The sequence below is a fragment of the Eucalyptus grandis genome, chromosome 5 (assembly GCF_016545825.1).
Source record: "Eucalyptus grandis isolate ANBG69807.140 chromosome 5, ASM1654582v1, whole genome shotgun sequence".
In the NCBI taxonomy this organism is placed as follows: Eukaryota; Viridiplantae; Streptophyta; class Magnoliopsida; order Myrtales; family Myrtaceae; genus Eucalyptus; species Eucalyptus grandis.
Window position 1 is genome coordinate 38,430,713 of NC_052616.1, and position 27,109 is coordinate 38,457,821.

General features: G+C 43.3%; 1 pseudogene; it reads right to left on the reverse strand.

Moving 5' to 3' along the window:
- Window positions 1–2,658: 2,658 nt before the first annotated feature.
- LOC120293887 lies at window positions 2,659–26,694 on the reverse strand (annotated as a pseudogene).
- Window positions 26,695–27,109: the final 415 nt, after the last annotated feature.

Below are 27,109 nucleotides of genomic sequence, written 5' to 3' on the forward strand. Positions count from 1 at the left end.
CAAGAGAAGCGTCTCAGCCAAGGATTTACCAATAAGACCTTTTCCCACTCTTTTTGTGGCCGTGTATTCTCAATTGTGTGGCCTCCTACATAAATGGCATCGCTTTCTCTGAATGCGTGCATTGCCCATCCATTTATAAGCGAAAACTTTTGGTTCATAAGGCAAGCAATCTCTCCTTCCATTTAAACACACGACCAGCTCTCCTTCCCTTTCCATGCTGGCCGAGATCCCCGCAATCCTCTTTTTTCTTCTCTTGTATAGAAAAGTAGATATGCCAACTATCAATATATGAGAGATCTTAAGAATAACAAAATAATCTGCCCATCTCTTACACATGAATATCTTAGAATATCCTGCCAAGTGCTTTCTTTGCCATGTGACCCAAAATATAAAGCTTTATTATGAATAATTTCGGCCATGAAGAGAGTGACGGGCTCTACCAAAGTTTAATACCATCATGGGCGCAGTCTAATCCATTAAGTTCAAAACCATTCATCTAAGTTCATTTGTCGCAGATCCAATGCAAATGCAATTAATGAAAATAGAAACTAAATAATAAATGCTCCTAAAGCTATATGCTATGCAATTTACTTCTAATATTTTTGTTTAAGGGTTAAGAATTAATTTCTAATTTTCTATGCAATAAATGAATGACTAGATCGCCAAAATTTAGGCATCAACAAAGGTTTGTCATTTCTCTAGTAATTTATATATTGCTTTGATTATTCATTACAAAATTCTTGTATGCGCACCTGCACAATCAACTATTGCATGTTAGTAGATTAGGCTTAAGTTTGACCAAGATTGCCCACTAAATATTTTTTGAAAACAAAGAGAAAATGTACTAAAATGGTGCTAGATTGGAGAAAGGATGTCGCAAGTGCTATGACTTTCAAAAGACACTCACTTAAGTACCATAACTTCTTTTCTTTTTTTTCTTTTTTTCGATCATTTGAGTGCAAACTCCATTTGCAATATCAACTTTGTGGCCTTTTTCAGATAGTTGCTCAACATTTAGCAAATTCTGAAAAAGTCCTAACAAAAAGTAAACATTCGTAATAGTAATATTAGTATCATATTTTGACTTGATATTAATGTTTCCTTTGCCTGTCACAGGAATTATTTATTTATTCTCAAAGTTGACTTCACCATGACTCATTTTGTCCATCTACAAGAATAGTTTCTTTCGACCAAACATGTAATTGTTGTAACCAGTATCCAAGTACCATATGTTAATATTTGAGTCATCCTTTTTACATTTAGCACCATATACTCTTTAGCATCATATGTCGCCTTTACCTGGCATTTGGATTTATAATGTATGAATTTATTGCACTTAAAACACTTGACTTTTGATTTGTCACGTGTTTGATAGTTTTCAGTTAAATTTGAATTTCCACCTCTACCTCGGCCTCTTCCATGGCCTCAACCGTTTTGATAGTCCCCTTGACTTGATGGAGCAACCCCACTTTGCAATGCTTGCTTGAGATTTGAACCAATGGACTTTTGATTCATTCTTTGCTCATACAAGCACAATGAACCCATCAACCTCCTAATGTTAGGGTTGACACATCTTGCCCTTCTTCGATCTCTATGATGACGTAGCCAAATCTTTCCGTCAAAGATCTCGAGATTTTTTCTACAATTCATACATCTTGGAGTTCTTCACCATTAACCATCAATTGGTTAACGCTGGTTTGCACACGATCAAAATATACCAAGATTGATTTAGAGTCATTCATGCATAAAGACTCAAAATCACCTCGAAGTATTTGAAGCTGCACTCATTGGACATGGTCATCGCCTTTGTAGGATTTTTGCAAAATATCCCACGCTTCTTTCACAGTCTCTACACTCGATATTTTTTCAAATATCATTTCCTCCACAACTTCAAAGATCACATACAAGCTTTTTGATCTTTCTTTTGACACTCCACCAAAGTATCTTTCTCCTCCTTTCTTAAAGCCTCAAATGCTTCAGCATCGGCCACTTCAGTGTAGATGTTTTCCACCAAACTCCATGAATCATGCAATTTGAAAAGAACCTTCATTTGGATAGACCAACTGTTGAAATTCTTTCTGTTCAACTTTGGAAGTTGCAATTGAATGGAACTAGTAGATACCATTTCTAGCTCTGATATCAAATGTAAGAACTAAAAAAATTATAATAATGGCAACTTTGGAAAGTTTGGAACGAGGTACAAATGAAGATCGGAGAGAGAAATAATGGAAATGCAAATGCTCTTTGCTTTATGTAACTACAAATCAGAAATCCACAACCTTTTAAAGTGGTTGCACATACATGTAGCTTAACTAACATTGAATGAGCAAAATAAGAAAGTCCAAAATGCTGAAGAAAAGCAGAGACAAAGACATGAAATCTTTGCGCCTTTTGACAATGAAAAATCTCACGTTCTTTGAATAAAGAAAAACAAAAAAGACCTCCCATTTTCAATATGAAAGCATTTACTCCTTGTTGAATGGTGGAGGGGCTACCCAAACATAACCCATCATAAATGGTGCTAATATCCTTTCATCTTCAATCTTCTTTTGACACCCACCAAAGATCAAGCATTTTGAAGAATACAAACAACAAATCCAACATGCTCAAACCTTCAACAATCAATTTTATATTATTTTAACATACACAACGTAAAATGGTGTTTCCGAGTGACTTTTGGGATAGCAAATCCAAATTCAATCCCCTTTGTTTTTCTCACCTTGAATCGTTCTCATAATATCAAGATATGACTTTCCTCGCAGCTCACGAGAGTAAAATCCCCTGAAGTAATCGGCAACACCTAATGTTCTGAACAATGCTGGCTTGTCCGAAGTGATTAAGCTCGGTGTAGGACCCATTTTGCCTTCCAATTTCGGGTAGTAGAATGTGGCAACCGAGAGCCTCTCCTTCATTGAGTTAACTGTTACTCGGTGCTCAATGATACGATAATTACCATTCGTGACAATCTGCGTCAATCATCAAATACACAAAACTATTCAATCATGCCTCTGATGGATTCTTGTTCATGCAATTCTATTCTCTATACTCATCCTAACAAATTGCATGAAGTTCAGTTTAGGTAGACTATTCATCGAAAGGTATATTTAAAAATACTAGATTTTTTGAGATAACAGTCTTGTCATCAATAGCTCATCGAACCTAGACAACATTGGCTAGTATATAAGACAAAATTAGGTGGAACTCTGCAGCAAAACTATAGAGATTTGGCCGATCGAAAATATTTACCTCTAAAATGTCTCCGACATTGACAACGAAAGCATTAGGAAGGGGCTTGATGGGTGTCGCGGCCTCTTTTTTCCAGCACGATCGGGCGAGGTGCCTTGCGGAGGCTAATGGTTCGGCTAGGTCTTTTAGCCTGGACTCTCCCAAGTCCACCAATTTACGACTTAATAGTCCAAGTTTTTTAACATATAAGTTAATTTTAAAAGGAGTCGCCACTCATCGGTTTGGGGTGGCTCGATTAGAAACCCAAGCGAAATATCATGAGAAATACTCACTCCTGTGCAACCAGAGAAATTAGGATCGATGACTTGATTACCTTTGGTTAATCACTAATGCCCTTTCGGTACCTAATCTTGTTTAAACCCTAAGACTTTTTGGATTTTTAAGGGATTTTCTATGCATTTGTGGAGGAAAAACATTTTTGGGTCTTTTTCTCATTTTTTTTTTACATAAAAAGAATTTTTGGATTTTTGATCTTTTTCTGAAAAATATAAATCATTTTTTGGCTTTTTTCTGAATTTTTGGCTTTTTTGGGAAAATATGATATTTTTTCTTTTTTTATTTTTTGGAAAATAATTTATTTTTTTATTAAAATATTATTTTATATTATTATAATATTATATTATATTAAAAGGCGACTCGGGTCGGACTTTCGGGTTTAGCCCAACCCAGGTAGTACACAATCGGCTTGGATGGGCTTGGGAAGGCTCGAATGGACCTGAAATGCGGGCCAAGCTCGCAGCCTCCCAGGCCCACGCTCGTTCGGCCCAGACACTCGACTCGACGACCCGACTCGGCCAAACCCTACCCGATTTGAGGGTTTCGTCGACTGGCTCGCAGCGCGACTTAGCTCACGGCCTCCGCGTTTGACGGGAAAGCGGTGACGAGCGACGGCGGTTGGCCCGAGACTTGGCTGTAGCGGTCCTCCAAGCGGCATGGCGGCGACGTAGCGGCGATGCAGTATTTTGATGACGACAGCGATGTGGCAGGTCTCCTTGTCCAGTTAGGACTGGGGTTAGGGTTTCGCGGAGGGGACGATGGCGGCGGCGATGCGACGGACGGTGGTGGCGGAGGTGAGTGTCGTTACCTGTCCACGGCGAGATGCATGAGTCGGCTTCATGACTTTGGTCTGCACAGCGCGGCGATGATGTGGCCAGCAGGTGTTGGGACGTCTCTGTCGAGGGGATTTTCAAGCGGCGAGCGTCGGGGTTACACTGAAGCAGATGCTGGCGGGCGATGGCAACACAGCGGAGATCCGGTGCAACGACGGCGTCGGGGGGTGACCGGGATGGCACGGCTCGGCGCAGGACGTCGGGTAGCGTCGACAGCGCCTCCTTTCTCCTGGGATCCGGCCTTCCCTTCTTCGACTTCTCTCTCTTTGGGTTCGCTGTTCGGCCCTGGCTTCACCGACGAGCTCCTCCAGTCTTCCTCCAATCTTGGCCATCCTTGGATCTCAGCCTGTTCGTCCTCGACCCCCCTTCTGAAGTCTCTCAAGTGGGAGGTTTGAAGATTTGCAACCCTCGATCCTTTGTTGTTTGTGTGTGTCTTGTCGTCATCGGGAGAGGCCTATTTATAGGCGAGGGGGCGATCAGTCGACGAAGCTTCAACCGTCGGTCTTCACACGTCGAACGGCCTCCGCCGGCTGAACCGGCGTCCCATCTGCTGAGGTGGCTCTAGCTAGGCCACCTTTCATTGAAGACGCATCCACTCCCTCATACACTGCCATCTCCCTCTCCATTCCGACGTCACACGCGTCCTCGGAATGGGCTGGGCCGTGGGGGCCCATGCGAGGGAAGGAAAAGGGGGCTGGGCACAAAAGGCCCAGCCCTAATGGCTATTGTTTTTGCTTTTTTGTTTGTTTTTATTTATTATTTATTATCTGAAAAAAAAAACAAAGATTAAAAGAGACTAAGTACTAATTTTTAAAAAAAAAAACTAATCAAAATTTAGGTGTCAACAGCTGTCCCCCTTTAAAGGTGAGCTCACAGAGGTTGTATTCAAAGACAAACTGATGCCTAAATTTTATCCATACACGTGCAGCAGATTATATTTTATTTGGGACCTATTGTCCTATGTAGAAAAAGAGCAATATAACATTACACATACTAAGACAAATAATAAGATACCTGTAGTTACTTACCGGGCATGAGTGAGATAGGGTGCGAATCTCGAGCTTGGCAAGTATCAAGGCATCATCTTACCTGGTGACGTGAGGAGGTTGCTCCTCCAAGACCCGAACCTTTCTTCGGTCACCTTAATGAGAAATTGCTTTTCCAGGACCCAAACGATTCTTTGGTCACTTGTTAGAGCAATAAGTTGTTTACCCGACCTTTCTTGAGGGATGTGCTGACCTTTCTCGGGGCATCGATTTGTGGGGCTGCCTGATCTCTGTCAAGGACACTAGTTTGTACCTGACCTTTCTTGGGAGATGCGCCGACCTTTCTCAGGGCATCGGTTTTAGGGGTGCCTGATCTCTGTCAAGGACACCAGTTGGTACCCGACCTTTCTTGGGAGGTGCGCCAACCTTTCTCAGAGCATCTGTTTGGTTGATGCCTGATCTTCATCAAGGACACCAGTTGGTTCCTGGCCTTTCTCGGGAGATGCGCCGACCTTTCTTAGGGCATTGGTTTGTGGGGTGTCTGACCTCTGTCAAGGACACCAGTTGGTACCCAACCTTTCTCGGGAGATGCGCCGACCTCTCTCAAGGCATCTTGTTGTTGGTGCTTGATCTTCATCGAGGACACCGATTGGTTCCCAACCTTTCTCGAGAGATGCGCCGACCTTTCTCAGAGCATCTGTTTTAGAAGATACCTGGACATTCACATGCATTGAAAAAGTACCTGGATATTCACAAGTACTAACCTGGAGGATATTTGGGCCTTTGCAGGCGTCGAAGGGGTACTTGGATGATCACAAGTGCGAATTCTGGAGGGTGCCTAGACATTCGCAAGCGTTGAAGCGTACCTAGATGATCACAAGTACTAGATCTTTGGGAAATACCCGATTGCTTGCAAGTATCGAAGGGGTACTTGGATGATCACGAGTACTAAACTCTGAAGGATACTTGGATGTTCACAAGTATCGGAGGGGTACTTGGATGATCACAAGTACAAATTCTTGGAGAATACCCATTCATTTTCGAAGGTCTCTTGGTAGATGGAATATCAAGGATGTACCTGAGATATTTATGAAGGTCTCTCACCTCATGGTACGTGGAGTACTAAGGATGGGCCTCGCATATTCATGAAGGTCTCTCACCTCCTGGTAATTGGGAATATCGAGGACGTGCCCCTCATATTCGTGAAGGTCTCTCACCTCCTGGTAATTGGGAATATCGAGGACGTGCCTCGCATATTCATGAAGGTCTCTCACCTCCTGGTAATTGGGAATATCGAGGACACGCCTCGCATATTCATGAAGGTCTCTCACCTCCTGATAATGGGAATATCGAGGACGTACTTTGGATATTCATGAAGGTCTCTCACCTTCTGGCAATGGGAATATCGAGGACGTACCTTGGATATTCATGAAGGTCTCTTACCTCCTGGTAATTGGGAATATTGAGAACGTGCCTCACATATTCATGAAGGTCTCTCACCTCTTGGTAATTGGGAATATCAAGGACGTGCCTCGCATATTTATGAAGGTCTCTCACTTCCTAGTAATGGGAATATTGAGGACGTACCTTAGATATTCATAAAGGTCTTTCACCTCCTGGCAATGGGAATATCGAGGATGTACCTTGGATATTCATGAAGGTCTCTCACCTCCTGGTAATTGGGAATATCAAAGACGTGCCTCGCATATTCGTGAAGGTCTCTCACCTCCTAGTAAAGGGGAATATTGAGGACGTACTTGGGATATTCATGAAGGTCTCTCACCTCCTGGTAATTGGGAATATCGAAGACGTACCTTGGAAATTCATGAAGGTCTCTCACCTCCTGGTAATTGGAAATATCGAGAACGTGCCTTGCATATTCATAAAGGTCTCTCACCTCTTGGTAATTGGAAATATCGAGGACGTGCCTCGCATATTTATGAAGGCCTGTCACCTCCTAGGTAAGGGGAATATCGAGGACGTACTTGGGATATTCATGAAGGTCTCTCACCTCCTGGTAATGGGAATATCGAGGACGTACCTGGGATATTCATGAAGGTCTCTCACCTCTTGGTAATTGGGAATATCAAGGATGTACATTGGATATTGATGAAGGTCTCTCACCTCCTGGTATGGGGAATATCAAGGACGCGCCTCGGCTATTCATGAAAGTCTCTCACCTCCTGGATGGCCGTAAGCACTCAAAAGGGCTGGAACACCTGGGTCGCCACAGGCGTATAAAGTACTGGAATACTTGGATGAACACAAGTATTTAATTATACGATTTGGGACCACTCAAGCAAGTCCAAGTGTCATGATGATAAGAGAGCATACCTGGGTAACTGCAGGTGCACAACGCAGTGGAATGCTTGAACAGCTACTAATATTACTTGGGGACAACTCGGGTAGGTTGAGTGTCATGAAAAGGGAGTATCCAAACGATGGCTAGTACTTGAAGACAAGAGGACACTTGGACAGTCGTAAGCATCCAAACTTTAAAGACAACTTGAACAAATCGAGTGTCAACAGAGGGAGCACTTGAGTAACAGCAGGCACTCAAAAACAGGGGGATACCCGGCAAGAGGTGGGTACTCAAAGACAAGGAGATACTTAGACAGTTGCAAACACCCAAACTCAAGGGACAACTCGAATAAGTCGAGTGTCGAGAAGAGAGTTCTTGGACAGTGATAGGTACTTTAAGACAAATGGGGATAGGGATATTCTTACCTGGCAATATCTCTGATCTCTGAGAGTATGTTTGCTATTTGCACAATAAGCACACATGATTGTATATGTTGTAAATTCATGAGTTCAAATGGGATTCATGCATGACAACTTTGTTAGTTTTGCATCATCCGAATTCCACCAGGGAAGATTTTGAAAGACAACCTTCATTTAGAATGTAGATGTCTTGAGCATGCCACATGAGGGACTTTCAGTCTGAAAGGACTTTCCGCTCACTCTCATGGAAAAGGCTATCCTGACCATCGATGCAGGATTTATAAAGACCACACTATCTCACTGTCATCATGTCAATAGGGGTCCGAGTATTCTTGCAAGTGATACAACTTTACCAATGTGAGAGGTCTTTGTTGAAATTGTGATGAAGACTTGGTTAACGGCTCATCAAATGAGACCGTCGAGGTCAAGGCTCATGAACGAAGTGCTGCACGATCATCCCCGGGTTTGCAAGTCAAGAATCCTGCGAAAAGAAATAGAATAATCTCGCTCGTACTTCTTCGAGCGATGCTTATAAACATATGAAATCCTACGTTAATTGAGTGCCCCTAGTCTGAAGAGACTTTTACAATGGGACGCAATGTAGGCTTGACTCATGTGTAAAATGGTGAGAGCTGGTGATTGCCTTGGCATTTGTCACTGGTCTTTTTTCTCACTGTCAAATGGAGGCTCTATCAATCGAACCACAACAGCAACTTTTGTTTGGAAGCACCAATGGCTAAAATTCACTTTTTCGTCTGGGGGCATTGGCCTTGCTTTTACCAGGCACACTGCTTTTTCATGCCCCTGTTTTTCATTCTTATTTTTCATTTATGGGCATTGACCTTGCTTTTACTAGGTACACTGCTTTTTTCATGCCCTTGTTTTTCATTCTTGTCGTTAGAGGAACTGGCCTAGGCAGGTTCAGACAAGACACTGTTGTTATACTCTTGAGTCTTCATCTTCAACTAGCAATATGGGTTATGCTGCTTAAATGGCAGTAACTTCTGTTTTGCCTCCATGTGAGGGTGAAATTACAGACTCAATTGGGTTGTACAATGAATACAAGTGCGTAAAGAAAGAATTGCTCTTCGTCATTCTATGGCACTTAAATTATTGTGAGTGTTCATATGCAACAAAGACACTCGAAGATTGATGCAAGTGCGAGCAAAAAAAATTCTATCCCTCTTCTCACCTTACGATGCTGCCTCGCCTCCGATCTACCCCAGTGTGGGGTGGTTCTTGATGGGGGGTAGGATAGAAACTTTACCAGTGTAAGGAGCTCAAAAGGGTGAGCAATGAAATGCCTCTCACTATTTTGGTTATCGTACCATTCGCGAGAGAACTCTTTACCCTGCAGTCATGAAATCTTCTGCACTCATCTCACAAGTGTATAGATGGGGGGAGACTATGTGTAGGATATGGCTTGCCTTTCATCATTCTAACGCGCCTCATCCAGCATGCTCAATTAATCTTGTATTCTTCACTTATCTGTCTATTCTAATAATCCTTGTAGAATCAGTGATTTAGACAGACAAAATCATCATGCAAAATCCATTTGGAAAATGTGTGCAGCATTTTAAATATGAGGGAGCTTGTACTCTCAAAACAAATGAATGATTTTTGCTCAAAAAAGACCCTATTGACAGCTTTAGGGGTTACAGAATGGTGTTTCCAAATATGTTAAATTTTGAACATCAAAAGGGTTATTCACAAATGAGTATCGATGGGTTGTCCCTATTTAGTAGGCAAATGACACAAGAAGGATTAGCCAGGATTGGGAATCTAATCATCGATCTGATGAGTGCTTCCGCTTTTGCCCCTGCAGGAGAGAAGATGAAAATGGAACAATCAACAGGGCCAAAATTAAAGGTAAATTGAGGCCTGAAGGATCTCTGTCATTTGCTTTGGCGATACTTGAGACGCCATTTTGCTTGGGAGAGTTTTTCATGCCTCTCATTGATTTGTTATCTTTGTTTTTGACAGTCAGGCGATCCTACAAAAGATAAGAAAGAACGTGTTAGTCACGAACTCTCTCAGGAGTTAAACAACTGGGAGCGATACAACATTACCCTTCACTAGTTTGCAGATGATTAGATGGACCTTAAGTGCGAGTGGGACACAAAGTCCTACGTCTCTCGCTTCATTAGGTCAAATATTGTCCCGCTTTTGCAATTGCAGGAGAAGCAAAAAATTTTTATTAATTTTTACATATGGCAACTAGTTGCCGCTCCCGAAGCTCGAACTTCGATCACGTCTGGACCACTTCATCCTCCATACCACTAGGCTAAGGCGCCGGTGGTGTTCGTAGGGGATTTCTTTTTTCATTTAATCAAATCGGCTCCTAGATGACATGTCCTTTTACACCCTGGTTAGGTGGATTCGATACGGGTCATTTGATTCGCCTATATTAACCATTAAACTTGGTTCTTGAATCTGGATGCTTCCTATCAATAGGGAAAATACGTCAAAAGCGGGTTCAAATAGTGGGAGTATTAAAAACGATACCAAATTACCCTTCCCCAGAGTTTGTATTTGCCGATTCCTAAGGATCTCTGTATGTTGATGACAGCCTCTTCGTCTTGACACGGTTCGACATTTCTTTCGATTGGCCTTCCTCATTCGTGGCCATGTATGCATGATTGATGGTCGTTGATTCATCTTCAACGCATTCCTTCTGTGGAATTTTCTTCTGTCTTTGACTATATGACCATTAGCAGCATTGGGCAAAGTCATGTACTTTAGGCTTCTATGGAATCTGAGATGGACAATCAAAACTTCCAATTCTCTGATGGCAATCACTTCTAGGGAGAGCATGTGTCTGGAGCACAAAGTGAGGTTTCTAGGCCCTAAGTCATCGTCTGAAATAAGGGTCTAGAGGCTACCTCAACTGTCTAGATTTCCTCCCTGTTGACAGTAGCCAATTCAAAGAAAGAGAAAAGATCCCTTCCTTGTGCTTATGGGCTTGTCGAAGCTAGAAGTCCTGTTGATGAAACCACAGCATCTAGTTGCTCAGGCACGTTGTGTGTGGCATCCCAAAATTCAAAGTCAAGCCATAAGGTGTGTTAAAGTCTCTAATTAGGTAATAAAATTTCCTATGGCTTATGCTTTAGCCATTAGTCTTTTTAAGATTAGATGATTTGTGCATGTGCTTGTGAGAATTTAAATTTGATAGATTAATGATAATAATCTATGCTTGGCCATGCACTTTATAAATTAAATTTCAATAAACAAAATGTCACAAGACTTTGGCTATGTTGAATATTAAAATTTAAAATATTTATAGAAGAAATTCAAAAAAAAAAGAAGGGAAAATTCAATTTTTTTGGATTGGGCCTTAGGCCCATTGGCCTAAGCTTAGAGGGCCGAATGGCTAGCCCAATTAGGCCCACGGAGGGGCTGTCGACCAGCCCAAGAGGGAGGCCCAATAGTGGCCAGCCCAAGCCCAAATTCAAAAGCCCATAAGACAAGTGGCAATAGACCTTCATGTATTGGCTTAGAAAAGAAGGCCATGCATTGGCCATAGATAAGGCAAGCAATGATTATCAATGATGAGAATTAGGGGGTATAAAAAGGGAAGAGAGAGAGAAGGGTGGCCGGTTACCCCATTCGGCCAAGAGAGAGAGTGAGAGAGAGAGAGAGGTTTCGAGAGAGAGGAGGAGTGGCTGAGAGAGAGAGAACCGCCGTCCGTCCGCCGTGTGCTGCCGTGCTCGCTGCCGTACGCCGTTGACCGACCAGTCTAGAGGCAAGTGGGAGTCCTCTAGCTGCTCTTGCATGTTTGTATGTTGCTTGCATGTTGAATTTTTGGGTGTTTAGGTGAGAAAAATCGAAGTATAGATGATTTATGTTTGAATGGCATGGCTGTTCTTGCTCGAACAGTGTGAGTCAGAATGTTGTTTGAGCTTGCATGTCTATTTAGAGTCCGATTTTGGCTTTGATTTATTCTTGAAAGTTGTAGCTAACATCTTTTACTACAACATACTAAAATTTCGTGGAAAATTATGGATATTTGAGGGATTAAAGTCTCATCCTACGGAGACCCCAGATCTGAAAACATTTTACTGACCTCTTGTTGGATCTGTGGTTGCATGTTGGTTTGTGTTGAGAATATCTCTTCGATTTCTTCATGAAAGTTGTAGAGGACATCTTAAACTATAAAATACTCAAATTTGAAGAGAAATGAACAAGTATAACCTAGTAAAGCGACTAGATCTTGAAGACGGTAATTCTGGAGATGTTTTACAGGACACCCGAGACTTCATGGACCTCAATGACGACCATACTCTGGTTATTTGACTTAGATATCTTCATGAAACTTGTATAGGACATATTTATGTATAACATATCCAAATTTCATAGGAAACGAAAGAGAATAGGTAGGTTAATACTCAATATTTCGGAGAAGCATGTACTGGATGATGCGGTAATGGATCCAGAAGCTTCGTGAGACTGTATAAAATAATCTAAAAATAATCTGGCTTGGAAGTCTTCATGAAAGTTGTACAAAAATGTCTTGGCTATCACTCGGTAAAATTTCGTAATTTTTGGAGGCCTTATGGATATTTTAATCGAATTTCTTCGGAAACCGTGCATTCTGGTTTCATCCGAAAATCATATGATGTTTTGTGAAAATTGTGAGATTGTGTAAAATTCTATTTGGCCATGTATTTTGCATGTAATTATCATCCTATTGGCTTGTTTGATAATTGCTTTAATTTTTATAATTTTGGGAATTTATAGATATTAAATTTAATATAAAAAAATATAAATAAATAAAATAAATAAATAATAAAAATATATAAAATAAAATAGATTATTTTATTGGCCATAAATTCCATTAAATCTATTAATAAATAATTTTACCATGTTGCATGTGTGATGAGGTTTTGGTGTATGTATGACATTGAATTGGGATGCATGTGTGAGTTCCATGCCAAGTATGACTTGTTTGATGTCATGTCATATGCCATGTTAAATTAAGACCAAAAATGGTAAACGTGGATAATGATAAGTGAGGAGGTGGTTGTGGTGGAGGATAATGCCCGGAATGTATAGAGATGCATTGCCGAATGGCCCTGGGAGATTCAGGATGCCCAGAACGGGGGGGTGCTGGAAGTCCTGTCGGAGGTTTCTACCCGAAGGGAATGCCTCGCGATGCCAGGATTGGGGTGCGGGATGCCCGGCCAGGGAGTGTAAATGCCGGAAGCCCTGTCGGAGGTTTCTGCCCGAGGGGAATGCCTCGTGATGCCAATTGGGATGCGAGATGCCTGGAATGTGGGGGGCCGGATGCCCGGTGGCCTAGGATGGCTGAATGCCGGAAGCCTCGGAGGTCTTTGCCTGAGGGGATGATGAAATTGATGAATTCGAGGAATGGGTGATGTGGTGATCAAATTAAAAGTTAAAAGTGGAAATTAAACCATGGCATGATGATATGCATGATGATGATGACAATATGTGATGTGATATGATGATCACCCATGGCATGATGATATGCGTGAGGATATGCATGATGATATGCATGATGATGATGATGATGATGATGATAATGATGATGATGATATATGACATGACATGACGATATGCATGATGATAATGATGATGATGATGATGATATATGATATGGCATGATGACATGTGTAATGTGATGATGTCATGATGATGATGACATGAATATGATTATAACGATGCCATGATGATGATGACATGTGTGATGTGATGATGTCCTGATGATGAGGACATGTATATGATATGATGATGCATGAGAGTATGCGCATGGCTTCAAGGTAAGTAACGCCTGCAATGCATGTATGATTTGCATGATGCATTGAGTTGTTATTGGATTCTTTACCTGCTGAGTGGTTGTACTCACCCCTTTTAGGGACCAACATTTCAGATTAGCAGCATGCCGCTCCCTACCGTCACGCGGGGTGTATTTTACGGTCTACCATCCGATGTAGAGGTCGAGTGCGCTGAGATAGACTGTCCCTCTGTTCCTGGACTGACTTTTATTCCAATGCGCTGTCTAGTGATGTACGACGTGCGCCTGGCTGGGGGCCCTGTCATTCAGGAGTTCATATCCGTCCATGTTCGTCGAGATGGAGCGATGCGAGGGATGTTGCCGCCGCCACCACCTGATGCACCGGGTTGGGTGTGAGACCCATGCGTGACGAGTAGGAGCTGGATCTTTTTGGGGATAGTTAGCCGACACTGATGATGGAGAATTGTTGCACGTGAAATGTAGAGGGTCGAGGGTTCTTTTTGGGATTTTAGGCTGGACATAGCTGAGTCCTAGCTTTTACTTTTTGATGTACCGACCCAAAAGAAGTCCCATCTTGAAAATATATGTAAATAAAGTGTCATGGCTTGTCTATAAAATTATGGTAATTAGTGGTGTGTATTTGTATCATGGTTGGTAGGGGGAGAGATGGTGATATTTTATTTTGCTTCCGCTAATGAGTCGCGCTGGGACCGTTTTGTTTTTAAAAAAAAATGTCTATGAATTACGACGCTTCGGCATAGAAGATGTAATTAGGTGTAACGCCAGGTGCCTGTGGCGACCCTAGAAGGGTTCGGGGTGTCACATTATGGGGAAAAGATATTGCTCCAGCTTGAGAAGGAGTTGGGCAGGAGCGAGGTGGAGTGCACAGAGCTCCTAAGGATGGCTTGATTTCAACCATATGCCTGTACCTATTACGTTATATCTTTCGTTTCCTATAGATAGAAGAGAGAGGACGTCATTTCCAAAATTATATTCAAATAATAAAACTTCTCTTCTTTGAAGTGGGATGATCTTTTTTGTTTGCCCCACTGCCTTCTTGAAACCTTCTTAAAAGAGTGTCTTTGAATTTGGTGAGTTCACATGATGCGCCAGCTTCAAATGCCCCCTGTCACACTAAGCCAAGGGGGATGGGGATGATATTATGAGGCAGGAAGTGAATGAGTCAGAAAAATAAACAGAATTAAATTTAACATTTTGTTTTGACAAAAGCTTTTGGTAATGAAATATTTTTTGTTTTCAAAAGTATATATCTTTGGGGGGAAGAAAGCATGAGGAAGCCCAGCCCTCAGTATTCTCCTTGGATGACGTTTTTTATGGTTGGATAGCATCACCGGGCCAGTTTGGGATACCGCCTCATGCTCTCAAAATATTTTCAACTTTATTTAATAGGTGGATTTACATTTTGGAAAAGTGTTTTCAAAAGTTAGTTTCTCAAGCGGAACTGATGTTGAATATAAAAACAAGCCAGATTTAAGAAAGATGTACAAGTTCCCACGTAGGGGAGTACGCAAGGAAATTAAAAAGGGTTCCACTTGAGCGGGCCTGTACCCATCTCCCCTGACGGTCCCTCGTTGATGGCACCCATGAAAAGGTCTCCAAACATGTTGGTCATATCACCCGGCCCTTCTTTCTTTGTTGCTAAGGGTGGTACTTCATTGCCTGAATAATACTCGACCTCTTCCAGCCCTTGATAAATGTCAGCAGTATGTGCTTTTACATTTCTGATATGACTGTCTTCAGAACTGAATACCGCGTTTACTTTGTCAGTGTGGTCAAGGAGCGGATTGCTCTGGAATGAGAAAGCTTTAGTGTCTAATAGGTTCTAGATTCGACTCTCGAGGGCGAAGCACTCATCAGTCGAGTGCCCCACTTCTCCCATGTGATAGTCACATTTTTTGGACGGGTCATAGCTGGAGAAGTTTTGTGACATCCTGAAATTCGACCCCGTTTCGATAAAGTGAAATGGGCATTTCATCGACGTGCCTATGGTCCTTTTTCTCTGAGCTGATCATTCACAAGTTAACTAACCTATTGGGTGAAGCCGTTAAGGGATGTATCCGCGGTAAAATCCCTAAAAGCTACTCAATTGGTTGGATTGGACTAAAATCGTGTCTGATTGATTCTAACCACGAAATTGAACTCGATTTCGGGAATCAAATATTCAAGCATGTCATAATTCATTTTTAGGACATCGTCTCATCGTCCATCAAATTATTGACGAGTCCGAAATTTCGGGAAAGAAATTATTGGAGGAAGAATTGAAGACCAGAAGAAAATAAAAAGAGAAAGGGAAAATAATAGAAGTAATTTGAATAGTAGGATTTTTTTTACTATTTTATTACTTTCTATTTTCTTTCTCTCCCTTTTCTCTCTCTTCTATCTCTTCTCTTCCCCCTTCGTGCAACTCCCCCTCCTTTTTCCCTTTTTCTTTTTCTCTCTTTCGCTCCTCTCTCTTTTCTTTTCCCCCTCGTGCGGATCTCCCTCCACCGACTGCCCCTTATCAATTCCAACTTTGCTTCCCTCTTCCCTTTTTACATTTTGACTAATCAATCACCCTTATCACTTCTCTCTCTTATCTCTACTTCTTCTCTCTCACTCGACACTCTCTCTCTCCTCTCGTTCGTGCGACACTCCAGCGAAACAGAAGCAGAGACAGCAGCGCCGAGAGAAGAAAACCGGATTAGCTCGCCGCACGCCAGGCCGTTGCCACCGTTCCCCGCCTGTGCGCTGCCTTGCCGCTCACCGTTCGCCCTCCACCTCTTCCTCACCCCCCTCAGCCATCGCTGCCCTCCTTCTCTTCATCTTTGTTTCATGCGAAGCCCCAGCGGAAGCAAAAACAGAAGCAGCGGCTCTTGTCGCCTGAAGCCGGAGTAGCAGCCGCCTGCCTTTCCGCCGTTCACGCGTGCGCCGCCCCACCGAGCTGCCGTCCGTCCCTCCCCTCACGCCAATCCAGCGCCGTCCAGCTCTAGTCGCCTCTACCAAGCCCCTGTTCGACCACCATAGGCGGTCGCCCGACCACCTCCAGCCACCGTTCGGAACCGCCGGAGCTTCCCTCGCCCTCCTCCGGCCTTACTTCGCCGCCTCAGCCACTGGACTAGCCCCGGCCAGCCAAGAACAGCCGCTGGTCAGTGGGTTTCCAACCCCCTTCGGCCCGCTTTTGGAGCATTTCCGGGCCCCGAACCCGGGACTTGCTTTGGGGTTTATCGTTCCTCGTGTCGTCCCCGTCGGATTGATATGCTTTGTGCTAAATTCCAGTGAGTAATCTCACTAATCCCTGCTTAGTTTGCTAATTATACTTAGGGGTTGGTTAGATTTAATTAAATGCAATTAGGTGGTTAGATTAGAATAGATTAGTGATTATTAGACAATTGTGATGCATATTAGATATTTTGATTGTGTAATTAGCAAGTAGACGTAGTCTACTATTTATTGAATGTATCTCGGGATTTTTCCCGACCCTTAGTGGGCTTCAATTAGGCTTTTTAGGCCTAAATTGGATTTTTAGTAATTAATTATTAATTTTCGAAATTAATTATTTAATTATTTATTTTTCGGAAATTCAACTGGGATGGCCAGTGACCGGAATTTCGTGCTGATTGTCGTGGTGAAGTCCGTTTATTTAATTGAGCTTCAATTTGTATGGAATTGATTTAATAATGAAGTTTTAGGAGTTATTCATATTGAATTGATTGTTAATTATTTGATTGGGAAATCGTTGGGTATTGGTTGACGGTATCGAAAGTAAGTTGGTTATCACCTGAAAGAAAATACGTGGGCTCAGTGAATTGGAATATCACCTGGAGAATGCATGTGAGTTCAGTGGTTGAATATGTCATCTTGGCGAAGAGGTCGCCTTAAAGAATGCACGTGGCTTGGAGACTCGGTATGTCCTCCTAGAGAATGCACGTGGCTCGGTGACATTGTATGGCATCGTAAAAAGGGCACGTGAGCTCGGTGAATTGATGCATCACTTTGGTGAGTTAGCACCTAAAAGAAGGCACGTGGGCCCAGGCATCGTAAAAAGGACACGTGGCTCGGTGATCTGATGCGTTACTTTGGTGAACTAGTGCTTTAGAGAATGCACGTGGGTCCAGTATTCGAGAATGGCATCTAAAAGGGCACATGGCTCGGTAACTTGATGTACCACCTTGGCGAAGATGTCGCCTTAAAGAATGTACGTGGGCCCAAGGTTTGAGGCACGTGGCTCGGAGACTTGGTATGTCGTCCTGGAGAATGCACGTGACCTGACTTCTAGATATTCCACCGTGGGGAATGATTTGGATGACATGTAATCGACTGGTTCAATTTGTTTAAGTAAGTGGGTGCCTATTATGAATTGTACTAACTTACAAGTGGAATCTGAGGCCAAGGTAAGTCCTCTGACTTGTGTGTGTTTAGGCAGCCTATAGTATAATGGTTTACTAATCGGGCCTTAGTGGGGTAGAACTTGCTAAGACGTAGTCTCATCCCGGTTGTAGGACAACATTTCAGGCCCGTAGATGAACCTGAGGAGGAGGAATCGGAGAAGGAGAACACTGAAGTGAAACTTGAGGAAGGGAAAGATTTTTGAAGAAGAAGATGATCCAGAAAGGGATCCTGAGTACGATCGGATGAGGACTGAGGTCCCATCCTCTTTTGGGAATCCTGTTTTGATGTGAATAGAGTGAAATTAGAAAGTCGTGAATAGTTTGTGAAATACTTTGAGTTATGCTCTGTATAAAAATATGGTTGTGAATTTCAATATGAAAATAATGGCCTTGCTTTTCTATCCCATCGATTTATTGTTTGGGGATATATAACTGCTTCCGCATGTGCTAAATAAAAGAAAGGGTCGGCGATATATAGTCCTGAGATATCGCATTCTAAAATCAACCAAGTAGAAGCATGTGTGCGTGCCCGAGGATCGGGGCGTGACAAGTTTTTGGCGTTTGGTTGCTTTGGCTCAATAGAGAGGAGGTTCTTATTCCGGAAGATTGCCAAAACCTGTGATGGAGATCCGGGAAGTGAAGTGAACTGTCTCCTGTTGTTGTAGCGATGGGACGGCTGACGGCTAGTGTGGCATCCCAAAATTCATGACAACCACTGGAGTGCCATGAACCATGATTAGGTAATGGAAGTGCCGTTTGATTTTGTATTAGCCATTGAGTTAATGAATTTCAATTAATTTAAGGCCAAGCATTGTAAAGGATGATTTTGGATGGGGGTGTGTCTTCAAGTGACCCAAGGAATTATTAAAGTGCAAATTGATATAGAAAATCTTATTCTTGGTAGTGCACTTTATAAGTAGAATTTTATTGATTTAAATTATAGAGTTTTGTGGGCTTATAAGTTGAAATTAGGTGTTTATTTAATTGGGGATTAAATGGAATAGGAATAGGAGGGGGTGGGCTGATTTTTAGGCCCAAAGCCCATCCAACCAGCCCACACCAGCCCCCTATTCGACCAGCCCATAAAGGCCCAAGCCCGGCCCAAAAACTGAAGCCCATTAACCTTGCATGTCCTCCAACACTTGTCTTCAACCTTGCCACTTGTTCTCTCCTTTTTGCCACTTGTTCTCCTCATGAGAACACTTGTGCCCCATGCAAAATGAGGATGCATGCAAGTATATAAGCCACCAAAAAGAAAGAGAGAGAGGGAGTGGCTGGTTTTGAGAGAGTGAGAGAGAGGGAGAGAGTTGCCGAGAGAGAGAGTGAGGAACCGAGAGAGAAAGGGAGAAGCCGCGCGGGGGAGGAGGTCCGCCCGTCCGTCGCCCATCGCCGTCCGTTCGTCCGTCGCCGGTGTGCCGTCCGTGTGCCGCTGTCTGCTTGATCTTAGAGGCAAGTTAGGATCAATTTCTACTCTTGCATGTGTGTCTTGCATGTGTTGTTGAATTCTTGGGTGTTTGGAGGTAAGGAACCGAAGCTAGTGTGGCTTGTTCTTGAAAGATGCTTGCTGTTTGCGTGTATACCGCCTGACCCAGAAACTTGTGGAGGCTTGCATGCATGTTTTGAGTTGGATTTTGACTTTGATCCCTTCATGAAAGTTGTATAAAACATCTTCAACTACAACATACTAAAATTTGGGATAAAATGGTGGATATTTAATGGGTCAAACCATCTTCCTACGAAGACACTAGATCTGGAACTGTTTTGCTGACCTTGTGGTAGTTTTGTGGGTTGCATGTCGATTTTTACCAAGAATCTCTCTTCGACTTCTTCATGAAACTTGTAGAGAACATACTAAATACTAACATACTCAAATTTGAGGTAAAATGAGCAATTTTAGCCTAGTGAATCGACTTTCTCTTGAAGATGGTAAATCTGGAAATACGGTACTGGACACCCGAGATTTCATGGACCCATATGGTGACTATTATTTGGAAATTTCACTTATATCCCTTGATGAAAGTTGTAGGGGACCTCCTGAGGCAAAACATATCCAAATTTCAGAGGAAACAAAGAAGGATAAGTAGGTGAAAACTCGATATTTCGGAGATAGCTAAACTGGACGTTTCGGTGCTAGAAACAGGAGATACGGACGTCTGTAGAAAATTATCGTCTGTAGAAAATTATCTAGAACGAATCTGGCCTAGATGTCTTCATGAAAAATCTACTTTAGTGTCTTGACTACAACCTGGTAAAATTTCATAATTTTTGGAGGCCATTCGGGTATTTTAATCGAAATATTTTAAGAACTGTGCAATCTGATTTTATTCGAATTTTGCGTGCTGTATTGTGTGAACTATATCTTCTTCTGTAAAGCTCTTTTGGGCATGTGTTCTTCATGAAATTGTTACCTTATTGTCTTGACTATCACATGTTCTGATTCCATGATTTTCGAAGATCATATGGATATTTAATTTACATGTTTTCCGAAATTGTGCAAGCTGGAATTTGGTAAATCTCAAAAAGGTCGTGATGTATGGATTATTCTATGTTGCATGGACCCCATGGATTGTATTGACATAAGTAATTGGATCTTGCTGCATGTATGTTGATGATTGGAAATGCATATATGAACCAAATGATGAAAATGATCTTGTTTGCCATCACATCATATGCCATGTTGAAATTGAGCCATAATTGTGAATGAGATACATGTATAAATGAGAATGGAGATGGTAACAAGACCATGGGAGGTGTGAGCCGACGATGCCCCGGGAGTGTCGGGATGCCCGGTGGTATACGATACGTAATTCCAGGGGAGGCCTGGAGGTATGTCGGTACGTAATTCCGGAGGGTAGGGGAAACCATTTTCATGGCAAGCCTTGAAGATTTCCTCGGGAGTTTCGAGATGCCCGGTGATATACGGTACGTAATTCCAAGGGGGATGTCTGGTAGTATGTCGGTACATAATTCCGGAAGCTCGGCAGGTATTGTGCCGAGGGATGCCTTGCGATGTTAGTTGGGGTGCGAGATGCCTGGCTAGAAGGGTACGGCCGGTTGCCCGGCAGGTATTGTGCCGGAGGGTCCTCGTGATGCTAGTTGGGATACGAGATGCCCGGAGCATGGGGGTGCCGGATGCTCGGCAGGTATTGTGCCGGAGGGTTCTCGCGACGCCAGGATTGGGCGCAAGTGATGAATGTGGGATGCAAACATTGGTCTCGGGAAAGAGAAATGTGGCGGTCCAATATGAAAGGATGAAATTGAGAAATTGAAATTGAAATATGCATGATGATGATACATGTGATATGATGATGATATGTGCATGGATGCATGGTAATGATGATGGTACATGTGATATGATGATGATGAGTGCATGGATGCATGGTAATGATGATGATACATGTGATATGATGATGATATGTGCATGGATGCATGGTAATGATGATGATACATGTGATATGATGATGATGAGTGCATGGATGCATGGTAATGATGATGGTACATGTAATATGATGATGATATGTGCATGGATGCATGGTAATGATGATGGTAAGTGTATGACATGATGGTGATGACTATATGATGATGTATGTACATGAGGTATGATGATATGTGCATGATATCAAGGTAAATTGTGCATGGATGCTTAAATGTCATGTGATGTTGTGATTGTGATGATTGTGTGGCATGATGCATTGAGTGGTTTATTGTTCCTTTATCTGCTGAGTGGTTGTACTCACCCCTTCGATGACCAACATTTCAGATTAGTAGATGGATTGAGCGGTTAGATATGAGCGCGAGGAGGAGGATAGCAAAAGAGGAAACTTTTGGACGCCGACACTGGTTGATGGACCTTAAGCATACGATTGTTGGAGGAGAAATCAGTCATCTTTTGAAGTATAGCCAAGTATAGAAGACTGCGGCATTTTGATGTACCGATGAATGATGTCCATCTGGTTTAAGTAAATAAAAGTGTGCGGCTTTTACCTATAAATGTTTTAGTTGGTGTGCAACGTTTTCTGAATATAGGGAAGGGAGTTTTTGGATGTGCTTCCGAATATAAATTGCGCAAGGGACCGATCTAAAAGATGTAAACCCCCAGGTTGTATGGACCCGCTGAAATTGAAATGTTATCAGAGTGACATGTTATTAGGAAAAGTGAATGGTAAGTGAACTGTGGCGACCCTAATCGGATCGAGGGCCGTCGAGGGGTGCCATAGCTAGTGGTCTATTGCTATCCTACACTTGTCTAAATTGTTGGAGGATGATTGTAGGTTGCATTGACATCTACTAGGGGTTCTTTATATTTCTTCATGCTGAACTTACCTATGGGTGTAGGTTCAGTGAACCAATGCTGGCGGGCGACGGCAATGCAGCGGAGATCCGATGCAGCGACGGCATCAAAGGGTGACCGGGATGGCACGGCTCGACGCAAGGCGTCGGGAACGTCGACGGCGCCTCCTTCCTCCTCAGATCTGGCCTTCCCTCCTTCGGCTTCTCTCTCTGGGTTTCTTTGTTCGATCGGCTTCACCAACGAGCTCCTCCGATCTTGGCCGTCCTTGGATCTCGGCCTGCTCATCCTCGACCCCCCTTCTGAAGTCTCTCAAGTGGGAGGTTCGAAGATTTGCAACCCTCGATCCTTTGCCGTTTATGTGTGTCTAGCCGTCATCGGGAGAGGCCTATTTATAGGCGAGGGGGCAACTGATCGACGAAGCTTCGACCGCCGGTCTTCGCACGCCGAACAACCTCCGCAGGCCGAACCGGCGTCCCATCCGCCGAGGTGGCTCTAGCTAGGCCGCCTTGCATTGAAGACGTGTCCACTCCCTCCTACACTGCCATCTCCCTCTCCATTCCGGCGTCGCGCGCGTCCTCATCTCCGGCGCGTGCTGCTTATCTGGTTGGGGAAGGGGGGCCGGGTTGAGTCGCATGGGCTGGGCCGTAGGGGCCCGTGCGAGGGAAGCAAGAGGGGGCTGGGTGCAAAAGGCCCAGCCCTAATAGCTGCTGTTTTTGCTTTTTTGTTTGTTTTTATTTATTTTTTTGTTTTTGTGTTATTTATTATTTATTATCCAAAAAAAAAAGAAAAACAAAGATTAAAAGAGACTAAGTACTAATTTAAAAAAAAAAAACTAATTAAAATTTAGGTGTCAACAATGGGAACCCACTTGCCCTCTTTTCTTACTTGGAGACCTTCCACTTCATTGACTTGGAGAAGAATGGTAAGGCCTATAGCGTCGGAATGTGGAGTGAGGCCAATGGCCAGCTCAGGTCATGGACACGGAGGGTAATAGTTCATCCTTATGCCTTGCAGGCCCTCATCAAACAGTTCTATCATCTCCTTGGTGTCCATCTTTAAAGCTTTTGCCATGAGAAGGAGTATCTTCATTGCAAGATCTTGGAGCTCTGTGGAGTATTTATCCAGCACATCTCTGCATAATAATTACACATATAAGAATAGGTTACAAAGGTGTGTGTGTGAGAGAGAGAGAGAGCATGGATTTTCACTCAAAATGTGAGGCAGTGATATGAGTATGTTTGTTTTCAGTATGTAATTAATTATTCATCTTGACGTCAAGAGATTTGGGATTTGTAGAAAATAGTTACACACGTTGTGAATACAATATTCATCATGCTGCTAAAGTTAAGGTATTATTGATGATGCGGGCTAATCATCAAGCCAATCTTTCATGCATCCCGCTCATATAAGCCCAACTCACATGAATCATTGGCCACACAAGCACCGGGTGTAGCCAAGAATTTTTCTAACTTAATATCTTTTATTCGATTGTTGACAACCAATTAGAGTAAATTAAATATTTAGCTAGTAAAGGAACCAAAAGTCCAATTGGAGGAGGAGGGGAAGGCCAAAGTTTTTGCCTCTCTTAGAAATGATGGGGGGACACACTTTAGATATTGCGAGATGTATATTTGAACTTTTAGTTAATAAATAAATATAAAAAAATTAATGCCATTAATGTTATTGTTTCGTGTGACGCTTGGGATTACAGAACTTGGTATATAAAATTAGTTACCCTGTTTCTCGAACTAATTTTGCTAGAAAATGGGTTCTTTGTATCTCTAATGTTTAAGTTTCAGTGACGACCAGGGGCGGGATTTGCGCATGTGGCCTCTCAGCCTCTGTCGACCTTCAATCTGGGTTGACTAAGGGTCATCCAATGCAACATGGGAGGGAGGATAGGGAAGGACATGATGGACGAGGGAGAGAGAGCGGGGCCATGTGTCGATAGCGATGGTGGCTGCGATGGCGACATGACCAATGGTGAGGTCCGGTGGCTTATCAGCGCTCGTGGGGCGACGACGGTGGAGGCGAACTCTAGGCAATATGGACAGTGGAAAGCAACGTGTGTGGAGGTGGGAATGGGAGGGGCAGATAGACAAAGAAGAAAATCAAATCCGGGCAATTCAAACCTCCTTCATCTTAATGCGTCAGCCCCGGAAGGGTAAATTTACGATATGCATTCAGACAATCTCGATGGATAGTGTACTCAATGCACGAGAGAGAGAAAAACCTGAAGGGAGAAGGAAGCATGGGAAAAAGGTGAGGTTTTCTCAAATGTCTGGGGAGGGACACCACGTAAAACAAGTCGCCCCAATCGAGCTTCTGCTCCTCGGACACTACAAATGCCTGCCTGAAGCCCTGTAAGTCTCCTTCTTGTTGCCAAAACTTCCTCTTCTCCTCCATTGGAAGCTTGAAGAACTCTTGTATTCCCAACTTCACCTCCCCCAACAACGAAAAGCTCACTCCATGGTTTATCAACTGCATCGACCAAAAGGGGATCGATTAAATTCGAAAGCCGAATTCTTGAAAAACAAATCTGGACGTCACGGAAGACCTGGAAGAATCCCCAATCTTTGCATGCAGAGTGCAGCTTTTCAAGCTCGGACTCCGTTAAGGCACTGTTTGGTAACCATCCAAACAGTGTCTAATTCTGATTTTGTGTTCCCAGAATCGGTTTGGGAACGAGAATCGCGTTTGGTAAATTTTTTTGTTTCGAGAACAAATTTGTTCCCAGAATCAGTTTTGGACAAGAATTGAGAATAAAAAAAAATATGATTCTCTGTCCAAGAATCAAAAAGAGAATCAAAACCTAGAAAGTTTTCCTCTTCCCTTCCACTGTCCTGCGACCGCCGTCCACCACCGCCCACCGCCGTTCGCCGCTGCCCGCCGCTGGTCCGACGAGCTCGCTGGAGGCTCGCCAAGCCAGGGCGAGGTCCAGCGAGCTCGCCGGAGGCAAGCCTAGCCACCGGCGAGGCTCAGCCTTGCCAGAGGCCAAGCCTCGCCGGTGGCCAAGCAAGCCTCGCCGGGCCGGGCGAGGCTCGCCTAGCCTCGGCGAGGCTCGCCCAGCCCTGTCGGTGGCTAGGTGGGCCTCGCCAAGGTTGGGCAAGCCTCTCGATGTCCAGCCCCGCCGGTGGCCAAGCGAGCCTCGCCTAGCACTGGCGAGGGTCGCCTGGCCCGCCGGTGGCCGGGCGGGCCTCGCCCAACCCCTGGCGAGGCTCGGCCTCTCCGAGATCTAGCAAGGCCGAGCCTCGGCGGGCGGGCGAGCCTCGCCCGGCTACCGGCGAGGCTCGGCCGACGAGGGTCGGCCTTGTCGAGGGCCGACAACGCTCCGGTGAGGTTGCCGGCCCTCGTCGGCTAGTCGTCATTTGGAAGAAGAATAGGAGAAAAAGGAAAAAAAGAAAATAAAATAAAGGAAAAAAAAAAAAAAGTAAAAAAGTAAAAAAAATTATTTAAAAATTAAAAGAAATTGATTTGGAACAGAATCAATGGGCATGGTACCAAACACAATTCTATTCCAGAATCAGAAATTTTGGACAATTACCAAACGCGTTCTTTTACTCAAAATCAGTTCCCGAGAACAAAATCAAAAATAATCATTTCTTGTCAAAATATGTTCCCGGGAACAGAATCGTTATCAAACACACCTAAATTGCCATCGCTCGACGAGCTTGCTCAGATCAATTACTGGTACTTGAAGCAACGAAGTCCCATGGTCTAGGTCGGTACGGATATAGCGAGGCGGGAGTTCGGTTATGGCCTCTTTTGCCAACTCCTGGACGCTGGGGACTAGAAGAGAACCACCAAGCTTACTTTTTTCTCTGTCTCTCTCGATCACATTTGAAACAACTCCTTTCACCGAATAATGCTCACTTTGTTAAATCAAATCTGATTTGTTTAAACCTCCACGCCTCTCACCAAATCACCGAATTGCCCTCAATTTCCAATCTCCTACGGAACTCCTTTTAATTCCTTCTTATTCGGATTATTCATTGAGTCAAATTCAAGTTCTGACCATCTCAACAGGATCATGGCAGAGCGTTATCTTATTCTGGTTGGTTTGTTTGGTAACATTATCTCCTAGCTCACGGTTTTCATTTTTCAAATAGAATCTGCTGTGCTTGCTGGATAGTGACCAAACTCCCAAATCCCACTGGTCGCGCCTTATATTTTTAAACTAACCGAATCCGTCGATCATGTTCTCTCTTCAAATCCTGCTATTGTCTCCTATCACGGCATCCATTACGTGGGCTTGGAAATTTGGCCATGGGATAAGATGAAAGAGAGATGGTCAGCCATTATGAAGAAGAAGCTGGCGCACGCTCACCATCATGATGAAAATAGAAATCCATGTGATTGGCATGTGATGACGGCATGACTTCTATGCAGATCATATTTTTATTTTGGGGTCGGGGTCGATCAATTAATTATATAGAATAGCTTAAATTTGCGCGTCAAGAGGGATTTGAATAAACAGATGAAATTTTTGGGTAAGGTGTATTCATGGTGCTGCCTTGAAAACAGTGATTTCCTCCATATGATTTGTGATCCAAAGCAGTCGGTTCTGATGGAAGTCCTGTCCCCATGATGCAACGCGCAGACACTAGCCTTCC